The sequence below is a fragment of the Eublepharis macularius genome, chromosome 5 (genome assembly GCF_028583425.1).
Source record: "Eublepharis macularius isolate TG4126 chromosome 5, MPM_Emac_v1.0, whole genome shotgun sequence".
Classification (NCBI taxonomy): domain Eukaryota; kingdom Metazoa; phylum Chordata; class Lepidosauria; order Squamata; family Eublepharidae; genus Eublepharis; species Eublepharis macularius.
Window position 1 is genome coordinate 69,526,830 of NC_072794.1, and position 13,146 is coordinate 69,539,975.

Below are 13,146 nucleotides of genomic sequence, written 5' to 3' on the forward strand. Positions count from 1 at the left end.
GGTAACTGGAGTCTCGGTCGTGGCAACGGTGCCGGCTGTACCGGCAGCGGTTGGGCCGGCGGTGCCGGCTGGGGTTGAGCTGGTGGTGCAGGCGGAGGTTGGACCGGAGGTGCGGGCGCTGGTTGCCGGGGTTGCGCTGTCGGGGTTGGCCTTGGTTGGGCCGGAGGCTGCAATGGCGGGCGAGCAGGAGGCGGCAGTCTCGGTCTGGCGGGTAACACAGGAGGCGTTGGCGGTGGCTGTCGAGGTGGAGGAGGTTGATGTGGTTGAATGGGGATCGGCCGCTGCGGAGGTGGTTGGAGGGGTCGTAGTGGTGCAGGTCGTCCCGGTTGGTTCGGGGGTGGTAAGACGGGCTGGTCCTGGGGCAGCCGCACCGGTATGAGCTGCGGTCGAGGTGAGAGGGGCCGCAGCGGCGAGGGTTGAATAGGTGGAAGGCCGCGCGGGCTTGCCCCTCCGGGCGTTGTTAATCTGGGAAGTAGCGGCTGGCCTCTGGGCGCTGTTGGACCTTCTCCCGTAGGTTGCCCGACGGGGACAATGTCTCGCGGTTGACGAGGGGCTCCCTCCTCGGATGGAGCCGCGGGTGCTCCCGCTTGGTCCGGCCGGACCGTTATAGGAGAGGTAAGAGGGGGTATTACCGGTGTATCACTAGGCTTTTCTTCCCCTTCTGTTGGTCTCTCAACGGGGGTCTCGTCTGGCGGCGCGTCCCCTTCCTGGTTAGGAGGGTCGCTGGGAGTCTCTCCGGGTGGCTCAACCGGGTCATCCCTTCTCGGTGGAATTTCCTGTTGTGCAGGAAGTTCCTTGGGTTGCTCTCCCGATTCGCCCGGATAGGTGCCCCCCTCGCCGGTAACTGACGGCCGCTGCTGGACATCCTCCACCGGGTAGGAGATGACACTTTGGAGGGTAGCTATCTGTAGCGCCATCTCTTCAGGAGACAGTCTTTCCCCTGCTCCCATTGCCGAAATTAAATGGATGGCATGAGCCAAACTTTCTTCCATCTCCATCAGTTTAGCTTCTAACTGTTGCATTTGACTTGGCCCCGGTTGCTCGCTTATGAAACCTTCATTCGTTGCACTCACCGGGGAAAAGGGGCCCCAAGGAGGAGGGTCCCCTTGGACGACTCTCGATCTCGCGGCGAGAATCCCCTTGGCCATACCCGTCACGGCCGAGATGCTGGTATCCACCGCATAGGTGCGACCTTGTATCTGCTCCCAACTTTGTTCAGGGACCTCCGTTGGCTCTTTCCACGGAGCAAGTTCGGAGTAGTCCCAACTCAGGGCGCCGCGGCGAGACGTATCTCCCTCCTTCTCCTCGAACGTCCTGTTCCAATATCTCCATGGTTGGCTGCTGTCTAGCTCCAGGACGGTTCCTAGGCTTCGGCGCCTTTCCATCGAAACTCGAGGATGGAGTCCACCTGCCCGACGCTCTCTGGTTTCTCGGGGTCTGGCACCCCACTCCGACGGGGTGGGTACCGAAATCAAGGGGAGAGCGGTCGCTTTCGGCCTTGCCCCGAGGTCTACTTTGATCTCGTCCCGAGTACTGAGTTCGATGAGAGGCGGGGTGGGAGTGGAGGCTCCGGTTCCGTTCCCGGCTGCTCCCAGCTCCTGGGAGTCTTGGGCTTGCACGGGTTGCACAGGTTGATTGTCGGGAGACGCATACGGATCGAACAAAGGATCCCTGTCCGGGACAACCTTGGATTCCGCTGGGCCCGACTCAGACATGATTGGTAACAAAATGTCAGACTGTGGCTAAATAAGGCACTCTCTACAAGGTTTCCTTTAGAAGCAAGAACAAGTCCAGTGTCTGGCAAAGGAAACTTTATTGCAGAAAAGGTCCATTATAGTCCACTGTCCTGAATAGGAGACTCAGGATGGTACATGATCATTGTTACCAATGAAGAGCAAGCATAGGATACAGAGTAACAATACCCATCTGGAACAGCCTCCCCCCACAGTTCTCAAAACAACATCCTTCAGTCCTGGGAAGCTGCTCTCCTTCAAGGCCAATGCTTGGTGGAACGGTGTTAGACACAACAATCTCCTCTGGTGGGAATGCTGCCTGGGAACTGGTGCACCTGGGGAGAAAGCACTTAAACACTAGAAGCATTAGAAAATGGAGTCAGTACAGTTTAGATATATACTGGACCTGACAAACAGTGCCACCACAACAGTGCCATCCTAGTGGTCTGAAATAGTACTGCAGCTTCAAAAAAAAATTTTTTTTTGCCACAATGGAAACTCCTGTGGGAAATCCGGCGGGCGAAAGGGATATCACTGATCCTGCCAATGCACCCACTGCACCCTCCAATGGCAACAATGAAGCTGAACCCAAACTTCCACCACAGAAAGGAACATTGATGTTCACGGTGTGAAAACTTTTAGGCTATCCTCCTTCTACAATTTCATCGTCCAAGCACAGCAAATCAGCCTCAAATCATAGCAGCGGTTCTCACCGGTCTACAGCCTCCTTGCTCGCCTTGGAGGTAGCCAAAGCAAAGGCAGAAGCTGCTGCAGCAACCAAGAGGGCTGAATTCGCCAAGAAGGAAGAAGAACTGATGAAAGAAGCTGCCAACAGGGCAGCCCGGCTATGGAACGAAGCTGCCAACAGGGAAGCTCAGCTACGGAAGGAAGCTGCCAACAGGGAAGTTCAGCTACGGACACTCCGAAAGGAAGCAGAAGCAGCAGAGTTACGTGCCAAGGCGAAGGCCCTACAAGATGGCCTCCGAGGTTCGGATTCAAACCTCAGCCTACCAGAGCTGGAGGAGCTGGATCCAACTCAACAAGTACTGTCCTACGTAGAGGAACATAGTGCCTCCACACTGGACTTCGCCACACCAGTGCTCAACTCCACTGCTCCAGAACTCAGACCAGAAGACTCGACTCATCCTGTGCCTTCCTCGGCTGTCTGGATTTCGGCTGCACCTGCAGAGCCCCTGTGTACTCCACCGGTTCCTGCCACTCCAGCCTCACCAGCAGCACCCTGGCATTCTCCAGCGGAGTCGACTCAGCCTGTGCCTTCTTCACCTGTCTGGATTTCGGCTGTACCTGCAGAGCCCCTGTGTACTCCACCGGTTCGTGCCACTCCAGCCTCTCCAGCAGCACCCTGGCATTCTCCAGCGAAGCCGACTCAGCCTGTGCCTTCTTTGCCTGTCTGGATTTCGGCTGTACCTGCAGAGCCCGTGTACTCCACTGGTTCCTGCCACTCCAGCCTCACCAGCAGCACCTCAGCCACTGGCTCCTGTCATCCCAGTCGAATCCACAGAGCCTCAGCTCACTCCTCTGGCTCCTGCTCTCCCAGACTGGAATCCAGTTACACCCATTGCATCAACCTTTTGCAAGGCTGACATCAAGTGCTACGAGTGCAGCAGTGACACACATTTGACTGCCATGCACACGGATGCCACGCCAACACAGCCAGTTGTGCCTGACGACCCTGCCTCCCAAGGGGAGAAGCCTGTTTCGGCCCACTGCACTCAAGTGTGCGGCGTTGGGAGCAACAACCGGTCCTGCCATCAGATATGTCTCGCCAAAGTCTTTCCTGCTGGCCAACCCGAACAAGCCATCAAGATGTACATCATTCTAGATAGCCACAGTACCCGGTCCCTGGTTGACCCAACATTCTTTGAGCTCTTCAGCATATCAGGGGATGAACTGCCATACACCCTCAGAACGTGTGCTGGGGTCCAGCGCACGGTGGGGAGGAGAGCCGCCGGGTTCCAAATTGAATCTCTCAACAGCAGTATCCAGTTCTCTCTACCTCCACTGTTGGAATGCGATGCCATACCAGATGATCGCGACCAGATTCCAACACCAGACGTAGTGCTCCATCATCCTCACCTACAATCAATAGCAGATCACCTTCCTGCCCTGGATCCAGATGCACAGATCTTGCTTCTGCTAGGGATAGATGCTACCGATCTGCTAGTTTGCCACAAGGTGATTGTTGGACCTCCTAGCACCCCACATGCCCAGAGGTACGACCTAGGATGGGTCATAGTGGGGAATGTGTGTAGATCGCTTACAGATGCCAAACCAGATGAGAGTCTTTGCCACAACCATTATGGATAACAGACGAGCCTCACACTTGAAGCCATGTTCAGAACACTTCACACTAACCGAAGAGGACTATGGCCTTGGAACTACAGTGTTCCGAACAACCAAAGATGATAACATGCTCACCCCATCTATGGAAGACAAGCAATTCCTACAACTAATGGAAAAGGAACTTCAGCAAGACGACTCTGGAAGTTGGATTGCTCCACTCCCTTTCCGCACACCTAGACAGCGATTGCCCAACAACCACGAACAAGCCCTATCTCAACTCAACACCTTGCGCAGAACCCTGGCAAGGAAGCCTGAGATGAAGGCCCACTTTGTGGAATTTATGGACAAGATGCTGCAAAATAAGCATGCAGAACTTGCACCTCCACTGACAGAGGGAGAGGAATACTGGTAGCTGCCATTCTTCGGGGTATACCATCCCCAAGAGCCCGGCCAGATCAGAGTGGTCTTCGATTCCAGTGCCCAATTTCAAGGATTCTCGTTGACCAAGGCCCTCCTAACTGGACCGGACCTGACCAACAGCCTACTTGGTGTACTCATTCGCTTTAGGAAGGAAGCCGTAGCTGTCATGGCAGACATCCAGCAGATGTTCTATTCCTTCCTCATCAGAGATGGTCACCGTAGCTACCTGCGCTTCTTATGGTTCAGTGATGAGCAACATACCCAGAAGATTACCGAGTATTGCATGCGAGTCCACGTGTTTGGCAATGGACTGTCCCCAGCAATTGCCAACTATGGGTTGCATCAAACTGCACGCATAGGAGAAGGAAAGTATGGCCAGGACGCAAGGCGATTCGTGGAACGGGACTTCTATGTGGACGATGGACTGAAGTCCTTACCCACTCCAGAAGAAGCCGTGGACCTGCTAAAGAGAACACAACAAATGCTGGCTGTAGCTAATCTTAGGCTGCACAAAATTGCATCCAACAGCACAAAGGTGTTGGAAGCATTTGCTCCAGAAGACCATGCCAAAGGACTACAGGACCTAGACTTGGGTGGTGAAACCCCCTCCTCCAACACAGCCTTGGATTGAGTTGGGACCTGAAGAAGGATGCCTTCATCTTCCGAGCACCAGCCCAAGAGAAACAGTTCACACGACGAGGAGTCCTGTCAGCAGTGAACAGCCTGTTTGATCCCTTGGGGTTTGCTGCATCAGTGACCATCCAAGGAAAACACCTCCTACGCACTCTCTCCTTAGGTACCAAAGACTGGGATGAGCCTCTTCCCCCCGACCAAAGAAAGGAATGGGAGGCTTGGAGAGGTTCGCTCATCTGCCTGCAAGACATCCAGATCTCACGAACCTATGTACCAGTCTCACCTGCCGCCGCCGCTGCCTCCCGCAGAGAGCTACACATCTTCTCAGATGCATCCACGAAAGCGATTGCAGCCGTAGCATATCTGCAGGTCGTTGGGGGGGAGAACCAAGTCCACGTGGGCTTCATCCAGGGGAATGCTAAGTTAGCCCCGCTACAGGGATACACCATCCCACGTCTGGAACTATGCAGTGCTGTGCTTGCTGTGGAGCTTGCAGAGATAACAGAGAGAGAGATGGAACTTACCTTTGATGCCACTACCTTTTACACAGACAGCAAAGTAGTACTCGGATACATACACAATCAAAGTCGTCGGTTCTATGTGTATGTCAGCAACTGAGTAGAGCGTATTCGACGATCCACATGCCCTAGCCAGTGGCAACATGTCTCTATGGATCAGAATCCGGCAGACCACGCAACACGGTCTATCCCTGCCTCACAGCTGGCTGAGTCCTCCTGGTTGAAAGAACCTGACTTCCTCCTGTGTTCGGTCAATCCAGTACAGCACGAGGAGGAACACTACGAGCTCCTAGACCCAGACCAGGACAAGGAAGTTCGGCCTCAAGTCACCTGCATGAAAGTGGGAGTTGAAACCAACTGCCATCTAGAAGCAAAGAGATTCGAACGATTCTCCAAATTCTAGCCACTTGTTCTAGGGATGGCACGCCTCATCCACTTTGCTCGCCACCGGAATACAGAGCCAACCTCGTCAGAAGTACGACGCAGGGCAGAGCTCCTGATTTTCCAGAGAGTACAACATGAGTTCTATGTAGAAGAACTCAAAAACACCAAGAAAGGGTTGCCTATACCCAAGAACAGTCCACTACTTAAGCTGAACCCCTACCTCGATGATGATGGCTTACTTCGGGTAGGAGGGCATCTGCAGGCAGCTGATGTAGGCTCAACAGTAGCGAACCTTATCATCCTTCCAGCTCGACATCACGTGACTGTCCTCTTGGTGCGCCGCCACCACGAGCGGGTTCATCATCAAGGACGTCACTTCACAGAAGGAGCCATCAGCAGCAGAAGATGGCCGACCTGCCACCAGATCGACTCAGCACTGAGCCCCCTTTCACTAATGTTGAACTTGATGTATTTGGCCCCTGGAATGTAGTGACATGCAAGACCAGGGGAGGACAAGCCAACAGCAAGAGATGGGCAGTGCTATTCACGTGTCTGAGCATCCGAGCCGTACATATCGAAGTGATTGAGTCCATGGATGCCTCCAGCTTCATAAATGCCCTCAGAAGATTCCTCACCATTCGGGGACCTGTCAAGCTACTGAGGTCTGACCGTGGCACGAACTTCATTGGCGCCTGCAAGGAGCTGGGAATCAATGGAAGCACAGATCTTGATCCAACCCTCAACAGCTACCTGAGTGACCAAAATTATTGTTTTTTTTTTAAAAAAATTTTATTGGATGGGTTTACAAACATAAACATAAAAATCATAATCATTTTCCACCCCATTGCATTTTCCCCATCCTCCCCCCCCCTTTTCTGGTGACTCCCAGCAGTTTTCCATACCCAACTTAAGCTAAAGAATATATCATATAAATTCTTAAAGTTTATAATATATATGTTATACATACTAATCTAATCTATTTACTTATCTCAACTATCTACACTTAATATACTACTTATCTTAATTAAAAGTATAAATATTATATAAGTATATAGTAAGTACATATACTAACTAAAAAAAGATACACATATATGTGTAATATACTATTCCTTAGATACCTATTATCTATATTATAAATCTAATCTTTCTATTACATCACTAAAATATCATATATACTCCCTATAACCTATTCAACCTTATTATTCAATCTTATACTTTCCCCTATGAATATACTATCTTACTCTTACCCTTTTAATACTATAATACTATAACTCTATACTAATCCAATAAAATACAGTAAAATATACCCCCTTTTGACCTTAAGTAAGTTTCTATCTCCCCTTTAATTTTCCAAAGACCACAATTTCCCCTTCATGTCCCACTTTTCCTCCACATATTTCTTGAATTTTTCCCAGCTTGATATATAGTCCAATTCTTCTTGTTCTTTCAATTTCCTTGTTAACTTGTCCATTTCTGCCATATAATGACACTTTGTAAACCACTCTGAGTGGGCATTAAGTTGTCCTGAAGGGCGGTATATAAATCGAATATTATGTTCTTATTATTATATTCAAAACTTTCAAAATCCAATCTTCCATAGATGGTATCTCCTGAGTCTTCCACATCTGTGTATAACACATTCTGGCCGCCGTAATCATATAAAACACCATAACTCTGTCCATTTTATCAAAATCTTCTAGGTTCATACATAATAACAGCAATTCCGGGGTTTTATTTATATTCCTTTGTAAAATATCCGACATAACTTTTACTATATCCCCCCAGAACTAACTTGCCTTATCACAAGTCCACCACATATGATAGAATGAACCTTCATGCTGTTTACATTTCCAACATTTATCAGACATCTGACTATTACCATTGGCCAACTTCTTCGGTGTTAAATACCATCTATACATCATTTTATAAACATTTTCTCGCACCGTGGTACATGCTGAAATTTTAACTGTATTTTTCCATACCTTTTCTCAAGCTTCCATTGGAATTTCCCTATTACAGTTTATTGCCCATTTAACCATCTGAACTTTAACAACCTCCTCCTCTGTAAACCATTTCAATAATATCTTATATATTTTAGAAATTATTTTCTTCCCCTCCTGAAGCAAACAATTCTCAATCTCAGAGTTTTGTAATCTAAAACCATTTTTCCTTTTATCTTTCTCATATAGGTCTTTTATCTGCATATATTGAAACCATCCATATTGGAATGGCAATTCATCATTGCCTTTGAGCAAATAGTTGTTCTGCTTTATCTCAAGAATCTCTTTATATGTCAACCAATCTTCCCCTGCATATTCTGTTCTTGGGTTTACTACTTCCGCAGGGATAATCCACATTGGTATAGTCTCTTCCATATATTTCTTGTATTTAGTCCATACGACAAACAAACTTCTTATATAATGATGTAGAAACATAGAATCTGCTTTTACTTTATCATACCATAGATATGCATGCCATCCAAATAATTTATTGTATCCTTCCAATGCTAATAACTTCAAATGCTTCAGTAACAACCATTCCCTTAACCAGTCCAAACATACCGCATCATGGTATAGTTTAAAATTTGGTAATTGTAAACCTCCTCTTTCTTTTGCATCATAAAGTACTTTCATTTTAACTCTGGGTTTCTTTCCAGCCCAAACAAATTTTAACATCATTTTCTGCCACTTTTCAAATTGTTTACTATCCTTAACAACAGGCATTGTCTGTAGTAGAAACATCATTCTTGGAAGTACATTCATCTTAATTACTGCAATACGACCTAACCATGACAAGTTCATTTTGTTCCATCTAATCATGGCCAAAATTGTAAATGGCTCTTCAATCCACCCCACACCTCTCATATGGGAGGAGTGTGGGAATGCATGATTGGCATTGTGCGCAGTATATTGGACTCTATGCTAGCAGGAAAACCTTCTCTCACTCATGAGACCTTGGCTACCCTCCTAGCAGAGGTGTCCGCTATGATCAATGCCAGACCTTTAGTTCCAGTATCCTCTGATCCTGAGAACCCTACCATCTTAACACCAGCCACCTTGCTGACACAGAAGACAGGCACCTGGCCTGCATCTCAAGGAGACTTCATCTCTAAGGCTATGTTCAAGCAGCAATGGAGGCAAGTTCAACTCCTCGCTAACACCTTCTGGAAGCGATGGAAACAAGAGTACCTCCCAACTCTACAATGCCGACACAAGTGGGAGAAGTCTGAGCCCAACCTACGAGAAGGTGATGTCGTCCTCCTGAAAGACAAGGACGCTCCTAGGAACTCGTGGCCCATGGGACTTATAGATCGAGTTCTACGCAGCGTGGACGGGTTGGTCCGCAAGATTGACGTGCGTGTAGCCAGACACGACGGCCCGAAGATTTTCAACAGACCAGTCACCGAAGTGGTCCTGCTTGTACGGAAGACTGATCTTGAAGGCTGAAGCTCATGCTTTGCATGCCATTGTGTTGCTAATATGTTATCTTTAGCCCTAATTATGAATATAGCGCAGCATACTGTCACTTATTCTTAGCTTATATTCGCCTAGTGATGAGAATAGTGTAGCATAACGTATATGCTTAGACTTGTTAGGATACTCCACTAGCTTGCATGTTGGGGTGGAATCCACAGGATCCCAGGTGGGGAGTGTACTGTAACCACAGCTTAGAAAGCCTTGTATCTGTGTAGTCAGAACTATGTGCTGTCCCTTTAACAATTGGTACTCATGGGAATTGTAGTCCCCCCTCCAATATAGAAGTATATTGTAGGCTTCCTGTGAGGGTGTTAAAAGTTTATGGTCCTCTTCCTCCCTTTGTTCAGACCTTTTCCCCTCAAGCAAGGATGCAACAGCTATAATGAATTTACCGCTTGTCTACAACAAATCTGGACCAATAAAGATGTATCTTGCTTCTGATTGAACCATGTGTAGTTCACTGGCTCCAACTGTAAGTAAGGATTCCTTTACGATCTGGGTTGAGAAAGGCAGCGCGTTAGAGCTATCTGGAAGCCAGCATCTTTCCCAGCTGCTTCCAGAATAGACCCCATGTCCCATCAAACAGAAGTAGCAAGACAGCCATCTCCTTCTCCGTGGCTGAGTGTGGAGTCAGCTAGACTCTTCCTTAAGGGCTTGGGTCATCACTGAACTAACGCTCAGGATCTAACTCTTGTGCCAACCATTCACATTGAACAACCATGGAAATTGCCCAGACTTACATCAAACTGGGAGGTTTACTGGCAAACTTAAAGGCATCTAAGCCACCTGATGACTGCCACTGGATATGAAGCAAGCCCCTTAACTTTCCACTCCCCCATAACTGTGGGAGAGATCCACCAACTCAGCCATAACTCCCACAGACCAACCCGTACCCCAGCCTAGAAACTGCCAGCCACTTGGTCATATGTTCACCGCATGCCGGGGGTGATGTTGCCCAGTTTCCAAGTCCTCCTCAAAGCATAGCTCAGAGGAAGTCTGAGGGACAAGCTGCACCATTCCATCTGTAGGCGAGACTGGATGTTACCTTGAAACATAAATGCCAGGACCAGTCTTCAGGACCCATCTCAAAATCCTATGCCACTTGGATGAAAGAGGGTTCGGTACAGGCACCACTGCCTAACCATCCACATGAAGTGGGCTGAGGGGTTATCTAGTCCCCTCTCCACACACACACAATCCAACTGCCATGAGGATTGGAAAATTCCAATCATATACAGTCTATAGTAAGACCTGACTGGTCAATGGGCCACTGCTCAGCCAACCAATGCCCCTGAACTAAACCCAGAAGCCATTCGGCCCTAAGGCAGCAGAAACTCCAAGGTAACTCCACTTCTAGGCGCCAACATCCTGGAGACAAGGATCAGTGCCCTGCCAGCTGCTGGAGCTCCCATAAAGGAGGCTGTCTAGCAGTTGTCCAGCCCATGTGCAGTAAACCTTCTTAAGTCTCATTTACTTGTCTCCCGCCTCAGGTCCACCTCATCCTTCTCCTCCACTTCCTGAAGAGGAAAGTTAACCCCCGGCATGCTCCTCCGTTTATGACTATCCCTTTAGAACTGAGTCAATTATTCACCCAATGGCCAACCTGCAAAACCCAACGGGAAGACCCAAGATGATACAACTCAAGTGTCTGAACATGGGAGTCCGAAGACTGTCACGTGACCCCTGGAGCCCCCACAGCCAGGCAATAGGGGCCAGTGGATTTACCTACCTTGTCAATCGTCCACTGGCATCTCAGCATGACCAGATTACAGCAGCCTAGGCCAGATCCGCCATCAATTATGCTAATCTGATAGAATGATCAGATCACATTATAGACTTCTGTGCCCTGCATGAAAGCTTTGCAGATTTCAGCAGATGCAATAACACAACATGCCATTAGATGGCGTGATGTGAGTGACAAAACCTAAAAACAACTCTTTAGGCCTACAAAGGCTGCAAAATTGAGCAGAGGAAGAGGGGCAGCCAGGATCCTGGGACTGTAATCCTTGCTAAACCAGTAGCAATAATATGTGAAACAGTCCACCCTTCAGATTACTGCAAACCCCCCGCCATGGCGTTAGCGGAGGAGACAGGCCTTCGCTGCTGTTACTGTAAGTACTCTTCAAATAAAGTGAAACAATGGAGTGGGGGAGGCCTATATAGGCTGGAGGCCTGCAGGGGCTGGGTCTAACCCTGCTTCAGCCTTCCTGACTGATAAGACACTGATCGCCCAGTATTTCCTTCATCCCTTTGGCTTATTCATCATCTTTAAAGGATGAGTCTGCAGGTAGGGCTGCTTTGCAGAAGGCCTATTCACTGGCTGTTTGCCCTTAGCAGGATTACTATCCTTTTTAGGTGGCATGATGGAAATGTACAGTAATGTAATATACTGTAAAATAACTGCTTTTAGAGCTTCAAAGCCCAATAGGAACATAGCACCCCCAAAATGGCAGCCCCAACACTGTGTAAGCTGCAGAGGCCTCTATCAAACAGCTGCCAGTGCCGGAAGGCTAAGCAGGCAACAGTGTGACACACTCAAAATGGCTACTCCCAGCTCAGAATAAGCTGAAAAGCATCACCAAAATGGCCGCTACTGCCAGTAAACAGGAGGCAAATAAGACCACACAAAGCCCACACTCAAAATGGCCACCCCTGGAGCTGTGCATATTGTAGATGCCTTCACAACATGGCCACTATTGCCAGGAAGCTAAGCAGAGCACTGAATACCACTCTCAAAATGGCCACCCCCCAGCACAGGATAAGCTGTACAAATCCCACCAAAATGATTGCTACTGCCAGTAAGCAGGAGGCAAATCAGGCCACACAAATGCCACACTCAACATGGCCACCCTTGAAGCTGTGCATATTGTAGATGCCTTCACAACATGGCTCCACTGCCTGGAGGCTATGAAAGCCACTGGGTGCCACTCAAAATGACTGCACCCAACTGAATAAACTGCCAAACCCTCCTGCAAAATGGCTCCTGCTGCTTGAAGGCCTTATACTGAGCTATTTCTGATGTAAATAATCCTTCCCAAGTAAGTGTAAATGGCAGGGGAGGGAAAAGCATATACAGAGGGGGGAGTTACCAGTATTTACCCTGCTAGACCAGTAGCAATAATGTATGAATTAATCCGACCATCAGATGGCTGAAATTCAGCCATGTGGCCTATTGCTGCTGCTGCTGGAAGTACTCTCTCCCAACAAAGTAAAACAGTGCATGGTGGGGGGGGGGAGAAGAGGAACCTAGGTAGGCCAGAGGCCTGCAAGGGCTGAGTACAACCCTGCTTTAGCCCTCCTGACTGATAGACAGCAGGTCCCAATTGTAAATAACAAAAAGTCTCTGCCAAACCAATGACTCTGGCGCTGGGCCCTGGATCTCCTCCTGGAGTTTGAAGGTAGCAAGCAGGGGAATATCATAGCTTCTCCAAGGCAGCTACTGATGCCTAGTCCTGTGGGCCTTCAGTAAAACCAGCCTCAGAGGAGTTCAGCTGAAAGAGCTTGACATGTGCTCTACTCAGGCCGAGCACGCAGAGCAACTGCCAGTCAGCTGGGCGGAGCTGCTTCGTAAGGCTCCTGTCTCCACCCCCCAGTCTGAGACCCAGATGCCATGGAAATGTACTGTCTCCTCCTCCTTCCAGGGAGGCAAAGAGCGGCCCCTGGCCTTATCAGTGGATG